Genomic DNA, 17,382 nt, shown 5'->3' on the forward strand with positions numbered 1-17,382 from the left:
GGAGGGTGGCCAAGGTGACGGCAAGGGTAACGGGTTCCTAGAAGATAAGGGATCCATGTTTGGAGGAGGTCTTGATCAGTATATTAGAGAGGCGTGCCTGAACCGACCCCTTGGATATGTTAGCCAAGGGTTTTTATAAGGTTTCTGGACAAAGGGGTCAGGAAGCAACTGGCAATCAGTCAAAGGGGCATCAGGGACAGGGAATCAGGAAGCATCTGACAACCATCCATCAAAGGGGAAAGGGGGGGTGTTAGGGTCAGGGGTCAGAAAGCCTCTGGTATTTTAGGCCTGTCAGGGGAAGATAAGAAAGACTGTACTGGGTTAAGAATAAGGGGAAAGGTACATAGTGGAAGCAAAGGGATTTTCCTGAAACTTTTTCACTATGGGGGTACAATGTTCTATGCTATCTCTGGGATACAAAGTCCCATGCCGTCTCCCCTCCCCTCCTCCAAATGTCTAAGGGAAAAGGGCTGATGGTTTCAATCTTCTGTAGCTTCTTCAAGCTGAGAAGGGGCGTAGAATCTCTGAGAGGGGAGAACAGGAGGAGGAGCTGTGGGCACAGGGTCTTCAGGGATGTCTCTGCAGCAAATGCCAGGGTCCTGGAGGCTTGGAGACCAGAGACTGTTTCCCCAGACTGACAGACAGGACACAAGGGGGAGCATCCATCCCTAAGGCAGAAGTATAGAACCTAGGACTGGGGCAAAAACTAGAACACCAGATAAAAAAGGAGAAAATTAGCACAATAGAAACTGATATTAACATTAACATTTGGGTATCTTAGCCAACAGATTTCATCTCCAGAAATCATCCTCTGACAGGAATTGAACCTTTTAGGAAATTTGATCCCTAAGTTGTTTGCAGGCTTAGCATGTGATGTTTCTGTTAAAAAAAAAAAACCCTTTTGCAAAGCCCACATTAATATGGCATCTATAACTACTTGAATAACAATTCTTTACAAATAAATTTCTTTATCCCAGATCCTGGAGGAAATCCAGAAAGCCCTGAGTTATTTCCAGGGTCAAGATCCAAATGTCAGTTGTGGTAAATTAAGGCTGCAAGCTACAAGTCATCTGTCACTAAACTTCACTTCTCAAAGTGTTCCCTAACAATTTGATAATTTTCAATTATTAACCTAATAGGTTGTTTGGGGAGATGGAAACATTAATTTACAACTTGCATTAAGTGCTGATTATGGGAACTTGCTCCAAAAAGGGAAGGCAGATAGGAAAAACATTTCCTCAGGTCCCAAGGGACATATAGTGAGGGGCTCCATGTACAGGCCAAAGCTGACACTGGCTCATGCCATATGTACAGGCCAACGCTGTCACTCAAGGATTAGTAGCCTAGATGGTCAGAAGAGGTCCAGTTCAGGTCGAACCCCAGAATTGCCTTTCCAACCATCACAGAACATTCTCTGTCACTCTATCACTACTGGATCCCAGAAGCCTTTTCCTTCCTTAAAAGACAAGTCTTTCCCATTACATCTTGGAGAAATTCTGCTAAGCAGCAGTCTGAAAACAATTTCCATACCCTCAAACAAGCCTTTCACATCCCTACCAGGCTGATCACTCAGTTATTCTTACATATTTTGGCAATAATTAACATATCACACTTTAGACACAAAACCGGAATTAAGGAACAGGAGTGCTGGATTGACTAGCTCCACAGTAAGTATAAATCAGGGCTGTTATCATCTCCTGTACCTGGGCCATCTGAAAGACTAAGACAAGCCAGACAGGAATCTCTTCAGTGTAACTTCCAAGAGAAATTCCAGAACTATTTGTGCTTTTCCCAACACCATATACATTAACTTTAGAAATTATCCCCAAGGTCAAGGATCCAATTATAAGAGTAGAACATCTATTTATTCTCTTTCACCTCCATATCTGTTCTCTTTCATCTCTCCTTCCTCTTTCTCTTCCCCTCAAAACCTCTGCTTAAAAGGCAGAACACAACTTCCATTTACCCATCACAAATCTGCATACTCAGGACATTCAAGTCTCTCTTTCTTCTGTATTCAAACACAACACACCTTACCTCTTCACTTTCTTTAGCTCTCTGTTGCCAGCACAAAAATAAACATACCATTTGGTATCCCTTCAAATGCTAATCAATAACTCCCAAGAATTGAGGCACTGTGTCTTTAGCATAGTGCTCATTATAAGATTCAGTTCATAGTACAAATTGGTAAACTGAGGTAACCACTGAGGAGTGAACAGAGGTACAGTCAGGTTTACAATGAGCTTTTGCTTACATTCAAACAACACTTAAAGCACATGTTTTAGCAACAATTTACATAAAAGTCACATTTAGAGGAATATCATAAAGCATGTAGTATTTCCAATTACAAGATTTGAAACCTTTTAAGTACTATAAACCTTAAAGCCAGTCTTTTAACAAGCAGGCTACTTATCTATCTTCAAGACCAGGGAGTCAAATATAATAATAAAGTTAGTCAATTTTAACACATTGAGATAAAAAAACATTTATGATCATTTTAAACCCAAAAAACATTTTTGATCAATTTAAACACTTAAACCTATTATATTTTTAAACCGCTTATGATGGAAAGATAAACAAGGAGGAAAACAGTCTTCTTGAGACTAACCTGGGCATTGTGCAGAGATGGTAGGGATCCTGCACCCCTTAACTCAGGCAAGCTGTGAATAAGGAACCTCCCCTTAACTCAGACAGGCTGTGAACAGGGAAACTCCCTTTCCCCTGTAACAAAAGAGATACACCTCCGGCCACATCTTGATAGCCTAAGTCCAGAGGATCGCAGACTGACCCCCCACTCACTAAATGCCTGAGTGCAAGGAGTCATGTCCACACTTTTGAAAAGGAGGTATAGGGGCAACCCCTGACAGTTGCTTCACTAGTGCTGCCATGCCATGCCACAGAGGACAACCCCCCAGGGCTGCTCCACCCATGCTATCACGCTGGTCACCTATGCCATCTTAGTAATAAATCTTTCTCACTTCTAAGCTAAGCCTGGAGTCCTCTCATTCCTGAGAAGGGCCTCCCTCCCTACCCCCAACCCAGGGGCTCACCATTTGCATCTCTATAACAACTATACTGCTAAAAAAACCTGTTTTACAAGATATCTATGATTTTTCTATCAACTTTTACTTCCTTGAACATCTTAAAACTTCTGAGGTATACAATTAAAATATACTGATCTTTAAATTCTTTAAGATCTTACTTATGTACTGTGTTGCTATATCAGTTCCTAAATATCAAAGTGGAACAATTAAAAGTATTTCTCTCTTTTCCTTCCTGTTTGCAAGGAAGAGTTAAATAGCTTGTGGGCAATTTACCCTAAGGCTGCATGGCTTGACTTAACAACCTTGTCTCTTATCTCTCTTTACCAAGTAAGATCACCTGCAATTTAAAATTTAGCATGTACCAAAATCTTCATAATAAATTATTTTCAACAAACTTTAGTTTGAACTCCACCACTCCCAAATAACTTTGAGTTCTTTAGTAACCTTTCAGTATGTAAACAACTGAATTTCAAAGCCATTTACTTTTATTCCTTTCAGACCTCTGTTTAAACCCAAATAGAACCTCCAGTTTAGCTTCCTTTACCTCAAAGTATCGCTTACATAACTGATTAAATTCCATCAATATTATTCTGATTTACCATTTGTTATAGAATTCACACCTATTATTTCTTTATCTTATTTCCTCTGGCTTCTCCTCCTTTACCATTATTTCAAAAGAGGAAAGGTACTATATTTAATTGCATGTAATCCTATTAGTTTCTTGGGCTGGTCAAATTTTCTCTTGTTAATTTCATACAGTTTGCACATCATACAACCTTCACCTCTTCAGGTGGAAAACTTAATTCTCTTTATAGTCCAAATGAATACATATTTTGTATTCATTCATTATCACTTTCTAGCAATTTGAGTCTAAATATATGTTAATCTCTAGATCACAAATTCCTTCTTATACATTGTACACATTTTTAAAAACAGTTCATACAACCCTAGTCAAATATAACACTGTTTAGAAATTCCACCTTTTCCAAATTTTAGTACTTGTATTATTAAATCCCATGTACAGATTAACCACTTTAAAAACTTCTTGTGTGTCATATGATTACTTGTTGTTAGTTCCGACAGCACATACATTAAAAAGAACATCTCATTTTGAAAAATCCCAAGTTTAAATTCTAGAATAAGTTCTCAATAATAACATTCAACTTTTTTTCTGAATGACTTTTACATTTACAAAGTAACCAGTACAATTTCTGACCTTATAGAAAAAACATTCCCTCTCGGTGTCAGACTGGTTATTAACCATATTTAGACAATTCTCAATTCGCTGAAACCAAGGCTTAAATGTCTAACCATGAGTTTTTGTGCTCAATAAAATCTGGTTAATATCTCACGTTTGACTGACAGTTACCACAAAAATAAAATTACATTGTACCATATCAACGTCATTAGCAATCCTCAACCCTTAAAGTCAAATCTTAAAGTGAAAATGCTTCCAATTGTGGAGTAAAATCTTCCTTTTCTGCTCTGAATCTTTCTCTTTTTCACTCCTTTGGGGGCCCATCCAAAGGAGGAAAGAGGAAAAATCATTGAACAGATATTAGCTCTTGTCCTATGCTGAGGATTTCTGACTGTGGGAAGTTCAATTTTTCAACTCCCCCTCTTTCTTGTAATGTCCAATTTAAGAATACATAGAGACAAGACTGTGACAAAGACAACAATAAACAAAAACATACAACCTTATGACAAGCATGCTTAAAAAGGAAAAAAAAATCAGTTCTTTAGGATCCATGGTTAAAAAAGAAATGTTTGCTGTGAGAAAGCTCATTAAAACAGTTGCAGCACACTGTCCCTTTCAACTGAGGGTACTCAGGTACAGCGATCAGCCATCTGATTGGCTGAGCTGACTTCCTTGTCCCCTAACTCTCCTGAGAAAGGGGGATTTTGATGTTTTCAATTATACAGGTCAGAGGAAGTGAAAGGCCAATATTGGAAAATGGGCCCAACTGTTCGGACTGGTAGGACGGTGGTAGAGGAGGATCAGGGAGGGGTTCCTCGGGTGGTGGAAGGACTGGAGGCTAAAAGGACTCCTTAAGCTTCTCAGAGGAGTCCCTGGGCGTAGTTCTATTGTCTAGTGAAGCTGCAAGGACATGGATGGCCTCCGTGTAAAGGTCTCAACCAGGGCGGAGGATCTGAGGCCAAGTCCTGCCAGGTCAAAACGTAGGGGACCTGGTCTGGATGCCCTTCTGCTCCTGGGAGGAGGACACGCCCCCAAACAGCAGAGATGACACCGTTCTGCCAGGTACCTCCTCGGGGCTACCCGTACCCAAAGTCGGGCCATTCAATGTTGCAGAAGGTCTGCAGCTTTCCCTTATGTACCATCAAGCACAGGTTTGTGGCTCTTGACTTAAAATCAGCAAAATGGTGAAGGACCAGGTCCAGGGGTGTGGACTGGCCTTGGCCCATTCTGGGTCCAGAGGTTAAGGAAAGAATGAGGAGATAAATCAGAGAGAGTAGGATGAGTAGGGAGAGATACCAGTAAAGTCAAAACATCCTGCTGTGGGTGACTGCCCGTAATAGGCTGATTGTCCAGCCCCTCCCCTACGGCCAAAAAAGTCCCAGTTTGTCTATAGGGGTCACCTAGGAATCGCGGGGCGTCCCCCGGTCTTTCCTAGGGGTGCAATATCTTCCCAAGGGGGACTCAAAACCCCCCTGTCTTTTTATCTAGTTGAGAATAATCTCGACCTGGCAGAAACTCAAACTCCACCTATCTAGTTGAGAATAATTCCAACCTGGCGGAGACTCAAACTCCGCCCACCTGGTGGAAACTCAAACTCCTCCTCTGGGGACTCAAACTCCCCGAAAGTTCCCAGGTCAGTGCCCTGGACCGTATTCCTTCTCCCTCCCTCTCAAGCGCTTCCCCTGATTCCCAACTGGCTTCCTCGCGGTTGACCAGAACTGAGGTACTTTCCGGGTCAACTCTCAGCACCAATCACACTCCATTCGGCTCACCTGCAAGTTCCGGTCCAAGGCAGTGCCTTCGGCCCTTCTGTCAAGGGGATCCGAGGTGAGGATCAATGCGGACGAGCCCCCAAATGTTGGGGTCTGAGTCATAGCCCACCACCAAGGAAGACCAGCAGACAATGCAATTAGGCAAGAAGGGCCATTTATTGATCTGGTGCGCACCAGGGGAGCTCAGCCTAAGAGTTCCGTCTGTGGCTCGTGAGTACAAGAATTTTATGCCCGCCCTTATCAGCCTACGGGGTTTGCAGGCATCTCTTGCAGTTAGGGCTTTGACACCTCTATGTTCTTGTCAGGGGTCTACAGGGCGTTAGCACTAGGTCAGGGGTCTGTAGTTAGGGCGTTGACATATCTATGCACTTTGTCAGGGGCCTGCTTGCCATGCCTTGCGACGATATGTTTTGCAAGGGTCAAGCGGCTCCCTGCCTTGGCCTCCTTCACTTTCAGGGGAAAAATGGTCATTCAATAAAGTAGATTTCCAAATATTCCTAATGAACCAGACCCAAACAGAAAATTTATTGTTCAAATACAAGGCCCAAGAGAAGCATAAAAAGGTAAACTAGAAAGAGAATACTTAAGGGTTTCAATAAGGTCAAAATGATATCTATTCCTTCATGGAAAGAGGATTTTTTTAACTCTTAATTTTTTTATCATTATCAGGGAAATTAGAAGTATACATAGACAGAGGGTGTAGAATTAAGCTGATTAGGGTGGCATGTGATACAAGAAAAAAATCAAGGGGTAAAAAAGAGAATTGCAGTACATAGATGGTAATCATAAATATCAATGTGAATGGGATAAACTCACCCACAAAACTAAAGCAGGAAGCAGAATGGATTTAAAAACAGAATTCTACAATATGTTGTTTATGAAAAACACGTTTGAGGCAGGGACATACACACAAAAGGTAAGGGTCTGGAGCAGCTTGTGCTTCAGCTGAAATTTAAAAAAAAGCAGGAGTAGTAATTAAGATCTTAGACAAAGCTAAAGACAAATCTAATTAAAAGAGACAAGGGAGGAAATTACCTCTTAATTAAAGGTAGTATAGACAATGAAGTAATATCACTACTAAACATAAATGCACTAAGTGGAGCCTCCAGATTTAAAAAAAAAAATTAAATGAACTTTAGGAGGAAATAGACAGTAAAATTATGCTACCTGTGAATCTCAACCTTCCCCTCTCAGTATTAGATAAATCCAACCAAAAAAAAAAAAAAAAAAAAAAAGGAAAGCAGTAAAGGAAGTGAATAAAATTTTAGAAAATTTAGATTTAATAGAATTCAGGAAAATATTGAATAGGAATAAAAAAGGAATATACATGATTCCTACACAAAAATTGACCATGGACTAGGGCATAAAAACTTCACAACTAAATCCATAACCAAGTGCAGAAGTAATAAATACATCCTTTTCAGATCATAATGCAATAAAAATTATAATCATTAAAGCTCCACTGAAAGAAAAATTAATTGGAAACTAAATAATCTAATTTTTAACAATGGGTGGATCAAAAAACAAATCATGGAAATAATCAATAGTTTCATTAAAGAGAATGACAATGAAGAGATAGCATATCCAAGTTTATGGGATAGAGCCAAAGCAGTAGTTATGGGGAAAATTTATATCTCTAAATGAAATAGTGAAAAACCAGATCAATGTATGCAACTAAAAACATTAGGAAAAGAACATATTAAAAATCCCCCATTAAAGACTAAATTGGAAATCCTAAAAATCAAAGGAGAAATCAATAACTTTGAAAGTAAGAAAACTATCAAACTAATAAATAAAACTAGAAGTTGGTTTTTGATTAAAAAAGGAAAGAAGAAAATCAAATTGCCAGTATCAAAAATGAAAAGGGTGAATTTACCCATGAAGAGAAAATAAAAGCAATCATTAGGAGCTATTTTGCCCAATTATATGACAATAAATATGATAATAGTGTTAAAATGGATGAATATTTACAAAAATATAAATTGCCCAGATTAACAAAAGTGGAAATAGTTCCATCCCAGAGAAATAAATTGAACAAGCCATGAAAGTATTCCCTATGAAAAAAATCTCAAGGTCACATAGATTTATAAGATAATTCTAGCAAACATTTCAAGAACTATTAGGGAAAAATAGGCAAAGAAGGAATTCTACCAAATTATTTTAATGGAACAAATATAGTGCTGCTATCTAAGCCAAGAAAACCAAAAATAGAGAAAGAATATTATAGACCTACAGATAAGTAGTTTCTATTAAAAAACATCAGCAAGTATCATCTGCAATGGGGATAAGTTAGAAACCTTCCCAATAAGATCAAGGGTCAAGCGAGGATGTTAATTATTACCACTTTTATTTAATGTAGAATGCTAGAAATGTTAACATTAGTAATAAGAGAAGAAAAAGAAATTGAAGGAATCAAAGTAGGCACTGAGGAAACTAAACTATTACTTTTTGCAGATGATATGATGGTATATTTAAGGAATCCTAAAGAATGAAGTAAAAAACCTAGCTGGTATAATGAATAACTTTTTGGTAAAGTTGCAGTTTACAAAAACCTCCACATTAATTATCAACATTTCTATATATTACCAACAAAATTCAGCAGCGATAGAAAGAGAAAATCCATTCAAAATAACTCTAGATAGTATAAAATACTTAGGAATCTACTTACTAACATAAATACAGGAATTATATGAATACAATTACAAAAACTTTTCATGAAAATAAAATCAGATCTAAACAATTGGAAAAACATTTAATATCATAAAATAATAACAAATGTTAAATATAATAAATAACATTACACATTATTATATATAGTAATACAATAAATAAAAATATAACACGCAATTTAATAAATATAATAAATTTTTAAAATATATTAAAATATAATAAAAGTATTAAAATATTTTTAAATACCCAAATTAATCATTCAAAAGGAATTTAATTCAAAGCAGCTTTCAGATGAAGAAATCAAAACTATATATAATCATATAAAAATGTTCTAACTCTTGATTAGAAAAAGCTAAATTAAAACAACTCTGAGATATCACCTCAGACATATTGTCATATTGTCCAGTATAAAAGGAAGTTATAAATATTGGAGGTGATGTGGCAAAATTTGGACCCCAATGCATTGTTGGTTGAGTTGTGAACTGATGCAACCATTCTGAAGGGAAATGTGGAACTATGCCCAAAAAACTGTAAGATTGTGTATACCCTTTGATTCAGTAATACCACTACGAGGTCTGTATCCCACAGATTTTTAAAAAGGGGGTGTGGGAAGGGTCTATGTGTACAAAAATAGTCATAGCAGCCATTTTTGAAGTGGCAAAAATTTTTAAATTGACAGAGTGTGGTATATATTGGTGATAGAATACTTTTGCATTTTAAGAAATGATGAACAAAGATGAAAGAGCTGGAAATATCTAAACAAACTAATGCAGAATGAAATAAGCAGAACCAGGAGAACATTGTACCTAGTAACAGCAATATTGTATGATGATCCACTATGAAAGACTTAGCTACACTCAGCTACAATGGTCCAGGACAGTTCTGAAAGATTCATGACAAAGAATACTATCCATATCCAGTGATTCTGTTCAAGTCAGAATGCAGATCAAAGCATACTATTTTTCACTACGGTGTATTTGGGTTTTTATTTTGAGGTTTGAGTATTGTCTTGCAACAATAACCAGTCCTGCATGTTAATATATGTATAGCCTAGATAAAATTGCTTACCCATTTCAGGAGGGGAGAGGAGGGAGACAATTTGAACTTTATAACTTCAGAAAAATTGGTAAAATAAAATATATTTTTTAAATGTGCTGGAATAATAGCCTATGTAAGGTAGATTTAAAAAAACAAAAAAAATTTTTAAAAGGACAGAAAGGGTTAAAAAACACGAATATACACAAAATCAAATAAAATGAGGAAAGCAAGGGAGAACAGAAATCCATTGATAGAGAAAAACAAAGTAAAATAAAGCTATAAAATCTAAAGTAAGTACTAAAAAGTCAGTGAATAAACAGTCATTTAATTTTTGAAACAAAGATACATGAAAATGGAGTATGGCAACATTTCTTTCTGCCAACATCCATAAAAATTGGGCTAGGAATTAGTGTAAAACTCAAAAACATCATTAAAAATTATATATATTTATATTTATAATAACCATAATTCCAACAGGAAATAAAACTGATTTTTAAAAAGAACAATCTTTCAAAAATCAATTCTGAATGACAAAGTCCACACCTGAAACTATTCACAAGCAAAGCTAAAATTCGCAGCTAAAGGGAAGTTGCACTAACTGCCACTGAACTGACTCAGGGTTTACAGCAGAAATAGCTTCAGGCTAAAACACTAGAAAGTTCCAGTACCCTCTGAGGCAAGGCTAAAAGTGGAATCCTTAGCAGCTTCGAATGTTCATACTCCCAGCACTTATCCAGAGACATTTTTTTTTTCCTATTATGGGTTTACAATTGCCTTAGTGGCCTAAGTAATGTTAATGATTACATACACTTTATGTTTTCTCTCTCTTGAAAGGATGCAGAGATTTCTCTGTCTCCTTTCTAAGTTTCCCAGGAAAGTGAATATCTGTGTTTTTCAAAGCAAAAGGGTCTTCCTCTACCAAAGTTCTCTTAAATATGAATAAGAAGCTAGCTGTTTGAGCTACCTGCAGCAAAAGCAGAACTAACTGATCTCTTTAACTCCTCCACCTCCTCTAGGAGAAAGGAGAGGGAGAAATTGGATGAGATTGTGTGGAGTGAGAAAGTGTGTTATTCTCAAGTTACTAAAAGTTGTTAATATCTAAAGGTTGGTGTTCCCTGCCCCCCCCACCCCATTCTTACAAAAGCTTTGCAGCTTTAAGGGAGACCTTAGGGAATTGCCCCAGGCAGGAGTCCCAGGCTGATGGTCTTAGATTCTGAAGTACTAGTGACCAAATCTTAATTACCAATCTTAAATCCTAGAAGACTCTCCTATTTTATCTTTGTAGCCCCTCCTAGATAATCCAGAGTGAGCCACTCCCCTCTTTGTATCTGTCTCAAATTTCCTGGTCTTTTCTTTAAAATATTGATGCAGTGATTCCCAAAGTGGGCACTACCACCCCCTGGTGGGTGCTGCAGTGATCCAGTGCGATGGTGATGGCCACAGGTGCATTTATCTTTCCTATTAATTGCTATTAAAATTTAAAAAAAAAATTAATTTCCAGGGGGCTAAGTAATATTTTTTCTGGAAAGGGGGAGGTAGGCCAAAAAGGTTTGGGAACCACTGGAAGTATCCATTGTGAAGCTATTCTCCAATTTCTTGAAGATGTTAATAAGCTTGAATGTGTTCATTGTAAAATCAGTGTAAAACTATGCTACACTGTCTCCAATTATTGTAAAATGTTATAACCCATTCTAGGAGACTTGATTACACCAAAAAAAGGGGGATCTTTCTGTGATTTTTTGGGCATTCATCTTGGGTCACAATTTGAGGCAATCCCCCACATTTTCTCAGTAATGTCTTGGGTCTTGGGACCTGAGACAATGCCCCTCTCCCCCATCTCCATCTCAATAAAGCTTCATATTTTAAATGATTAATTTCCACAGTCATATGGAAATGTTTTTGGTAAATTTAATTTAATGAGTGGTCAAAAGAGGATGAACTTTGAAATTTCCAAAGTCCCCTCAATTTCCACCCCACACAAGATGAACAGTTTTGACCTAGACTGTGGGATTGTGAAATGAGAAATTCAGACAAACTCCCTTTTTGCCAACTGTTTCTTTGATATGGCCTAATAAAAACTTGTACTACATTTCTCAGTACTTCAACCTATTCCTTCGGTGATTTCTGTGGCATTCAAACAGAAACTCTTAATGTATGTACTTAAGATATAAAATAAACACTGTCTGAATTTCAGTTTTTGTTGTTCAGTCATTTCAGTCATGTCCACTCTTCATTATCCCATCTGGGGTTCCTGGGCAAAAAATACTGGACATGTTTCCCATTTCTTTCTCTAGCTCATTTTACCAATGAGGAACTGAGGAAAACCAGGTTTAGTGATATGCCCTTGAACACACAGCTAATAAGTATCCGATGCCAGATTTGAATTCAGGAAGTTGAGTCTTCTTGACTCTGGGCACATCCACTATGCCATCTAGTTGACCCAAATTTTACTTAATTTAATTTATTTTTTAAACTCTTACCTTCCATTTCAGAATCAATACTGTGTATTGTGTTCCAAGGCAGAAGAGCAGTAAGGGCTAGACAATGGGGATTAAATTACTTATCCAAGGTCTCACAACCAGGAAGTGTCTGAGGTCACATTTGAACCCAAGACCTCCATCTCTAGGCCTGATTCTCAATTCACTGAGCCACATACCTGCCCCTAGGCAAATTTCACTTTACAGTAATCTAATTTGACATACTGTGCATTATTAAATCATTTCTCAAAGCAAAAACCACCTCAAAAATCAAAAGAATGAAGCCATATTCCCAAATGAAACTAGGTTTTGTCTATGTGTTTCTGACCTTGACAGAATTGGCAATGACCAAAGGACTCAGAGCTGCCTACCATTCATTGAATTAAACTGACAAAATATTTCATTCAGGTACCTAACCCTAACAGAAGCATCTCAGAGGACTTCAGGTGCAGAAAATAATATGCATATTCTTCTTTATTCTCCCTTTGTTGCACCACTGTCTTGCATTTGGAATATACTATTTAAGATGTCAGTATAGCTACATGCTGAAAATTGTACATTAGGAAACTGTGTGGTTGGAGTTTTAATTTAGTATCTGTTTTAGCATAGTCAGTGATCTCTTTTGGTTCTCAGAGAACCCTAGTATGCTAGAGTATAAGGCACAATTTCTATGTGGGGAATAGGTGGAAGCCTGATTCATAAAGTTAATAGGATAGCTTATTCCTTCAGTTCTTAGGCATTGGGCCAAGTCAGTGGCTGGAATTATTCCATTTGCAAAATAAAAAAAAAAAGGTGGAAAGCACTTCTGGCACACACTATGTCCATATAAATTGTACTTGTTTGCAATTCATCAACTCTTTCCCTCTTTTCTGTCTAATATGCAATGTAAATGTTCTTCTCTGCAGCTCCATAATGATGCCTAGCTCAAAAATATGATAGAATCAGCTGAAAAGAGAACAGACAAGAGTTCTTCCCCTCCAATAACCATGTTATTTTAAAAAAGACAATTCACCAAAAGGAGATATAGCCTATAGGCACTGTGGACTTATGTACTGATAATTTTTGAAACTTTATTCTTGAAATCTTGAATTTGTATAACTCCCATAACAGAAAGATCTAACCTTTAAAAGAAATATTGTCATTAGGAATTAGGACTTCTCAAAATTTACCTGTGTAATGTCACTTGACTCCTATTGCCCACCCTTACCACTCCTGGGCCAAGGACGGTCCCTAGCCTGGATGAAAAAGGAGGAGGGTTGGGCGTGGGGCTAGCAACCCCACCCTGTAAAAACTACTTCTGCTAAAGAAACTGCAACCTAAAGCAGGGGCAGCTGGGCTAGCTCAGTGGATTGAGAGCCAGGCCTAGAGACGAAAGGTCCTAGGTTCAAATCTGGGCTCAGACACTTCCCAGCTGGGTGACCCTGAGCGACTGTGTGACCCATTGCCTACTGGTTGTGGCCCTATGCTCCTAGAATGGAGTCCCAGGATAAAAAAAAAAATGCTTTATACAACATAGTCTCTGATTCCAAGAAGTACCATAGACTACTTTCCCCCTGGTTTCAAGATCAGACTCCTTTCCCATATAGGACAAAGTCCATCAATTCAAATAACATTACATTTATTAATACTGTCTCCTGGAACTATTCATTTTTCTAGCTTTCAATTTCACATTACCTGCCATGTCCAGCCATGAATCATCCCTATCTTATTACTTATTCTGCTCTTATACTGAGGACACTAAGGGAAAATAATGGAAAATTATACTGACCTACTCCATTTCAGATTAATACTCATATAGTATAGCTCCACCCTACCTGATAAAAAAACAAAAAACTTTATTGTTCTCTTCATCTGACTCCTAAACCTGTACCTCTGCCAGTTGGTGCTCATGCTGCTGACATTGCAATGATAACCAGTCCAATAGGAACAAATTCCCTAGCAGCTCCCTTCTTTATCTATTTGTAAAAATTGGGATACTAATTTTTTCTAGATGTTTCCTATCTCATAGACAATGGATTGGGCAACATGATCTCTATATTATTTTTTTCCAGTTCTAAAATTCTTTTAATTTCTCATTCTAAATATTTCCCCTCAAATCTCTCAAATATGTCAGAGAATACCAAAACTGGTCCTGGTTGCCTAAACCTTAGACACTTTGCCATCCAAAGGAGTTGTTATAAAAATATATGCCCAGATAATTTGCAAAATTGATGAAAATATGTTTTAGAATATTATACATTTAATATGTTAGTATTAAGTAGTGTTGTTACTAAAATGATTAAGGCAGAGATTAAAAGGGAGAATAGTATTTTAATAAAAGCCATGCTGATAGAGATAAAAATCATTAGACCATGCACCTGTAAGTATTCAAACTGCCCACTCAGTCGTTTCACCTTTTCGTATCTCTGCGCCCCCAGGTAGCTAAAAGAGAGCCTGCCCATCCTGACTCCACGAGTCTTATCCCCTCTCTTACATCATCACACTTCTTGTTTGCCATGAGGAATCATGGGAAATGTAGTTTTAAGGTCCCCCACAGGTCCACAGAAGTTTGTCAAACACTATATTGAGGTTCAATCCTTCCAAATAGAACCCCAGGTGATTTTAACTAACACAGTAGGTTTGCTGACAGAACTTAAAAGATCATTAGAAAGACTTGTGAATGTGCTACAGTATATTAGCACTTGAAGGACAATGTGCTGTAGGGCATTTATTTACCTTCTAAATCTTGCTGTGTTTTTAAAAATTAAACTTTAAAAACTAATTCATGCTGGATAAGTTTTAATTAATGAAAGGTATGGAGCCTAAAAAATTCTAACTCTTTGCCTTCAAGTTAAAAATTTAAACAAAACAAAATAGAAACTCTTAATGTCTCCATGAAGTACCTACTATTGTGATCAAAATGACCTTTCAGCAGAGACAACTCTATCAATAAACTGAAATAGGAAATTCATCTAAGAACACTCATTTCTGCTTTTTCACATTAGTTTTATTTCTATGACCCAGAGCTAAAGCTATTCTCTATGTCATTCAGAAATGAAGACTCAGTGAATCTCCATAGAATGGGGAATGGAAGGATAGTACCATCATGAAAGATTTCTGTTATGTTATTGGCATAGCATTATTTAGTGTGAGGGCTTTTCAGTTTCCAATCTCTTCTCTTTTTTTAAAATTTGAATTATTTATATTTTAGAATATTTTTCCATAGTTACATGATTGATGTTCTTTCCTTCCCCAAAAAAAATCCTTCCCACCCTATCTGTAGCCAACTCGAAATCCCACTGGGTTTTACATGTTACACTGATCAAGACCTAATTCCATATTATTGATAGTTGCACTGGGGTAGCTGTTCAGAGTCTACATCCCAAATCATATCCCCATCAACCCATGTGTTCAAGCAGTCGTTTTTCTTCTGTTTCTACTCTGAAAGTTCTACATCTGAATGTGGATGGTGTTCTTTCTCATAAGTCCCTCAGAATTGTTCTGGATCACTTCATTGCTGCTAGTATAGAAGTTTATTACATTCAATTATACCACAGCGTATCTGTCTCTGTGTATAATGTTCTCCTGGTTCTGCTCCTTTCACTCTACATCAATTCCTGGAGGTCACTCCAATTCACATGGAATTCCATCACAAACAGATACCACTTTGTTCAGCCATTCCCCAATTGAAGGACATCCCCTCATTTTCCAAGTTTTTGCCACCACAAAGAGTTGTGCTATAAATATTTTTGGGCAAGTCTTTTCCCCTATGATCTCTTTGGGGTATAAACCCAGAAGTAGTATGCCTGGACCAAAGAGCAGACAGGCTTTTAAAGCCCTTTGGGCATAGTTCCAAATTGCCATCCAAAATGGTTGGATCAATTCACAACTCCACCAGCAATTAATTAATGTCTCAATTTTGCCACATCTGCTCAACATTTATTACTTTCCTTTGCTTTCATGTTAACTATTCTGCTAGGTGTAAGGTGCTACCTTAGAGTTGTTTTGATTTGCATTTCTCAAATTATAAGAGATTAGAACACTTTTTCATGTGTTTATTGATAGTTTTGATTTCTTTATCTGAAAATTGCCTATTCATGTCCCTTCTCCATTTATCAATTGGGGAATGGCTTGATTTTTTGTACAATTGATTTAGCTCCGTATATATTTTGGGTAATTAGGTCTTTGTCAGAGTTTTTTGGTATAAAGATTTTTTTTTCCAATTCATCGCTTTCCTTCTAATTTTGGTTGCATTGATTTTTTTGTACAAAACCTTTTTAATTTAATGTAATCAAAATTGTTTATTTTATATTTTGTAATTTTTCCTAACTCTTGCTTGTTTTTTTTTCCTTTCCCAAAGATCTGACAAGTATAGTATTGTGTGTTTACATAATTTACTTATAGTTTCCTTCTTTATATTCAGGTCATTCACCTATTCTGAATTTATCTTGGTGTAGGGTATGAGACGTTGATCCCGACCCAATCTCTCCCATACTGTTTTCCAATTTTCCCAGCAGTTTTTGTCAAATAATGGATTTTTGTCCCAAAAGCTGGGATCTTTGGGTTTATCATAGACTGTCTTGCTAAGGTCACTTAACTCAAGTCTATTCCACTGATCCATCCTTCTGTCTCTTAGCCAGTACCATATTGTTTTGATGACCACTGCTTTATAGTACATTTTAAGATCTTCTACTGTTAGGCCAACTTCCTTCACACTTTTTTTCATTATTTCCCTTGACATTCTTGAATGAACTTTGTTATAGTTTTTTCTAATTCAGTAAAAAGTTTCTTGGTAGTTTGATAGGTATGGCACTAAATAAGTAAATTAATTGGGGTAGGATGTTCATTTTTATTATGTTAACTCATCCTACCAATGAGCAATTAAGTTTTTCCAATTGTTTAGATCTAGTTTTAATTGTGTGGAAAGTGTTTTCTAGTTGTGTTCGTATAATTCCTGTGTTTGTTTTGGTAGATAGATTCCTAAGTATTTTATATTGTCTAGGGTGATTTTAAATGGAATTTCTCTTTCTAACTCTTGCTGCTGAGGTGTGCTGGAAATACATAGAAATGCTGATGAGTGTGTTTATTTTTGTATCCTGCAACTTTGCTAAAGTTGTTGATTGTTCCCACTAGCTTTGCAGTTGATTTTCTAGGATTCTTTAAGTAGACCATCATATCATCTACAAAGAGTGATACCTTGGTCT

General features: G+C 37.0%; 1 long non-coding RNA gene across 2 annotated transcripts in view; it reads left to right on the plus strand.

The window, feature by feature from the left end:
• The first annotated feature begins 5,916 nt into the window (after positions 1-5,916).
• LOC123242516 overlaps positions 5,917-17,382 on the plus strand; it is a 36,970-nt gene continuing 25,504 nt past the window's right edge. The window contains exon 1 of one of the 2 annotated variants that reach the window (XR_006505818.1): positions 5,917-6,069. This is a non-coding gene — a long non-coding RNA (uncharacterized LOC123242516). The other variant, XR_006505819.1, reaches the window with a different exon arrangement.

This window comes from Gracilinanus agilis, chromosome 3, assembly GCF_016433145.1.
Source record: "Gracilinanus agilis isolate LMUSP501 chromosome 3, AgileGrace, whole genome shotgun sequence".
Taxonomy (NCBI): domain Eukaryota; kingdom Metazoa; phylum Chordata; class Mammalia; order Didelphimorphia; family Didelphidae; genus Gracilinanus; species Gracilinanus agilis.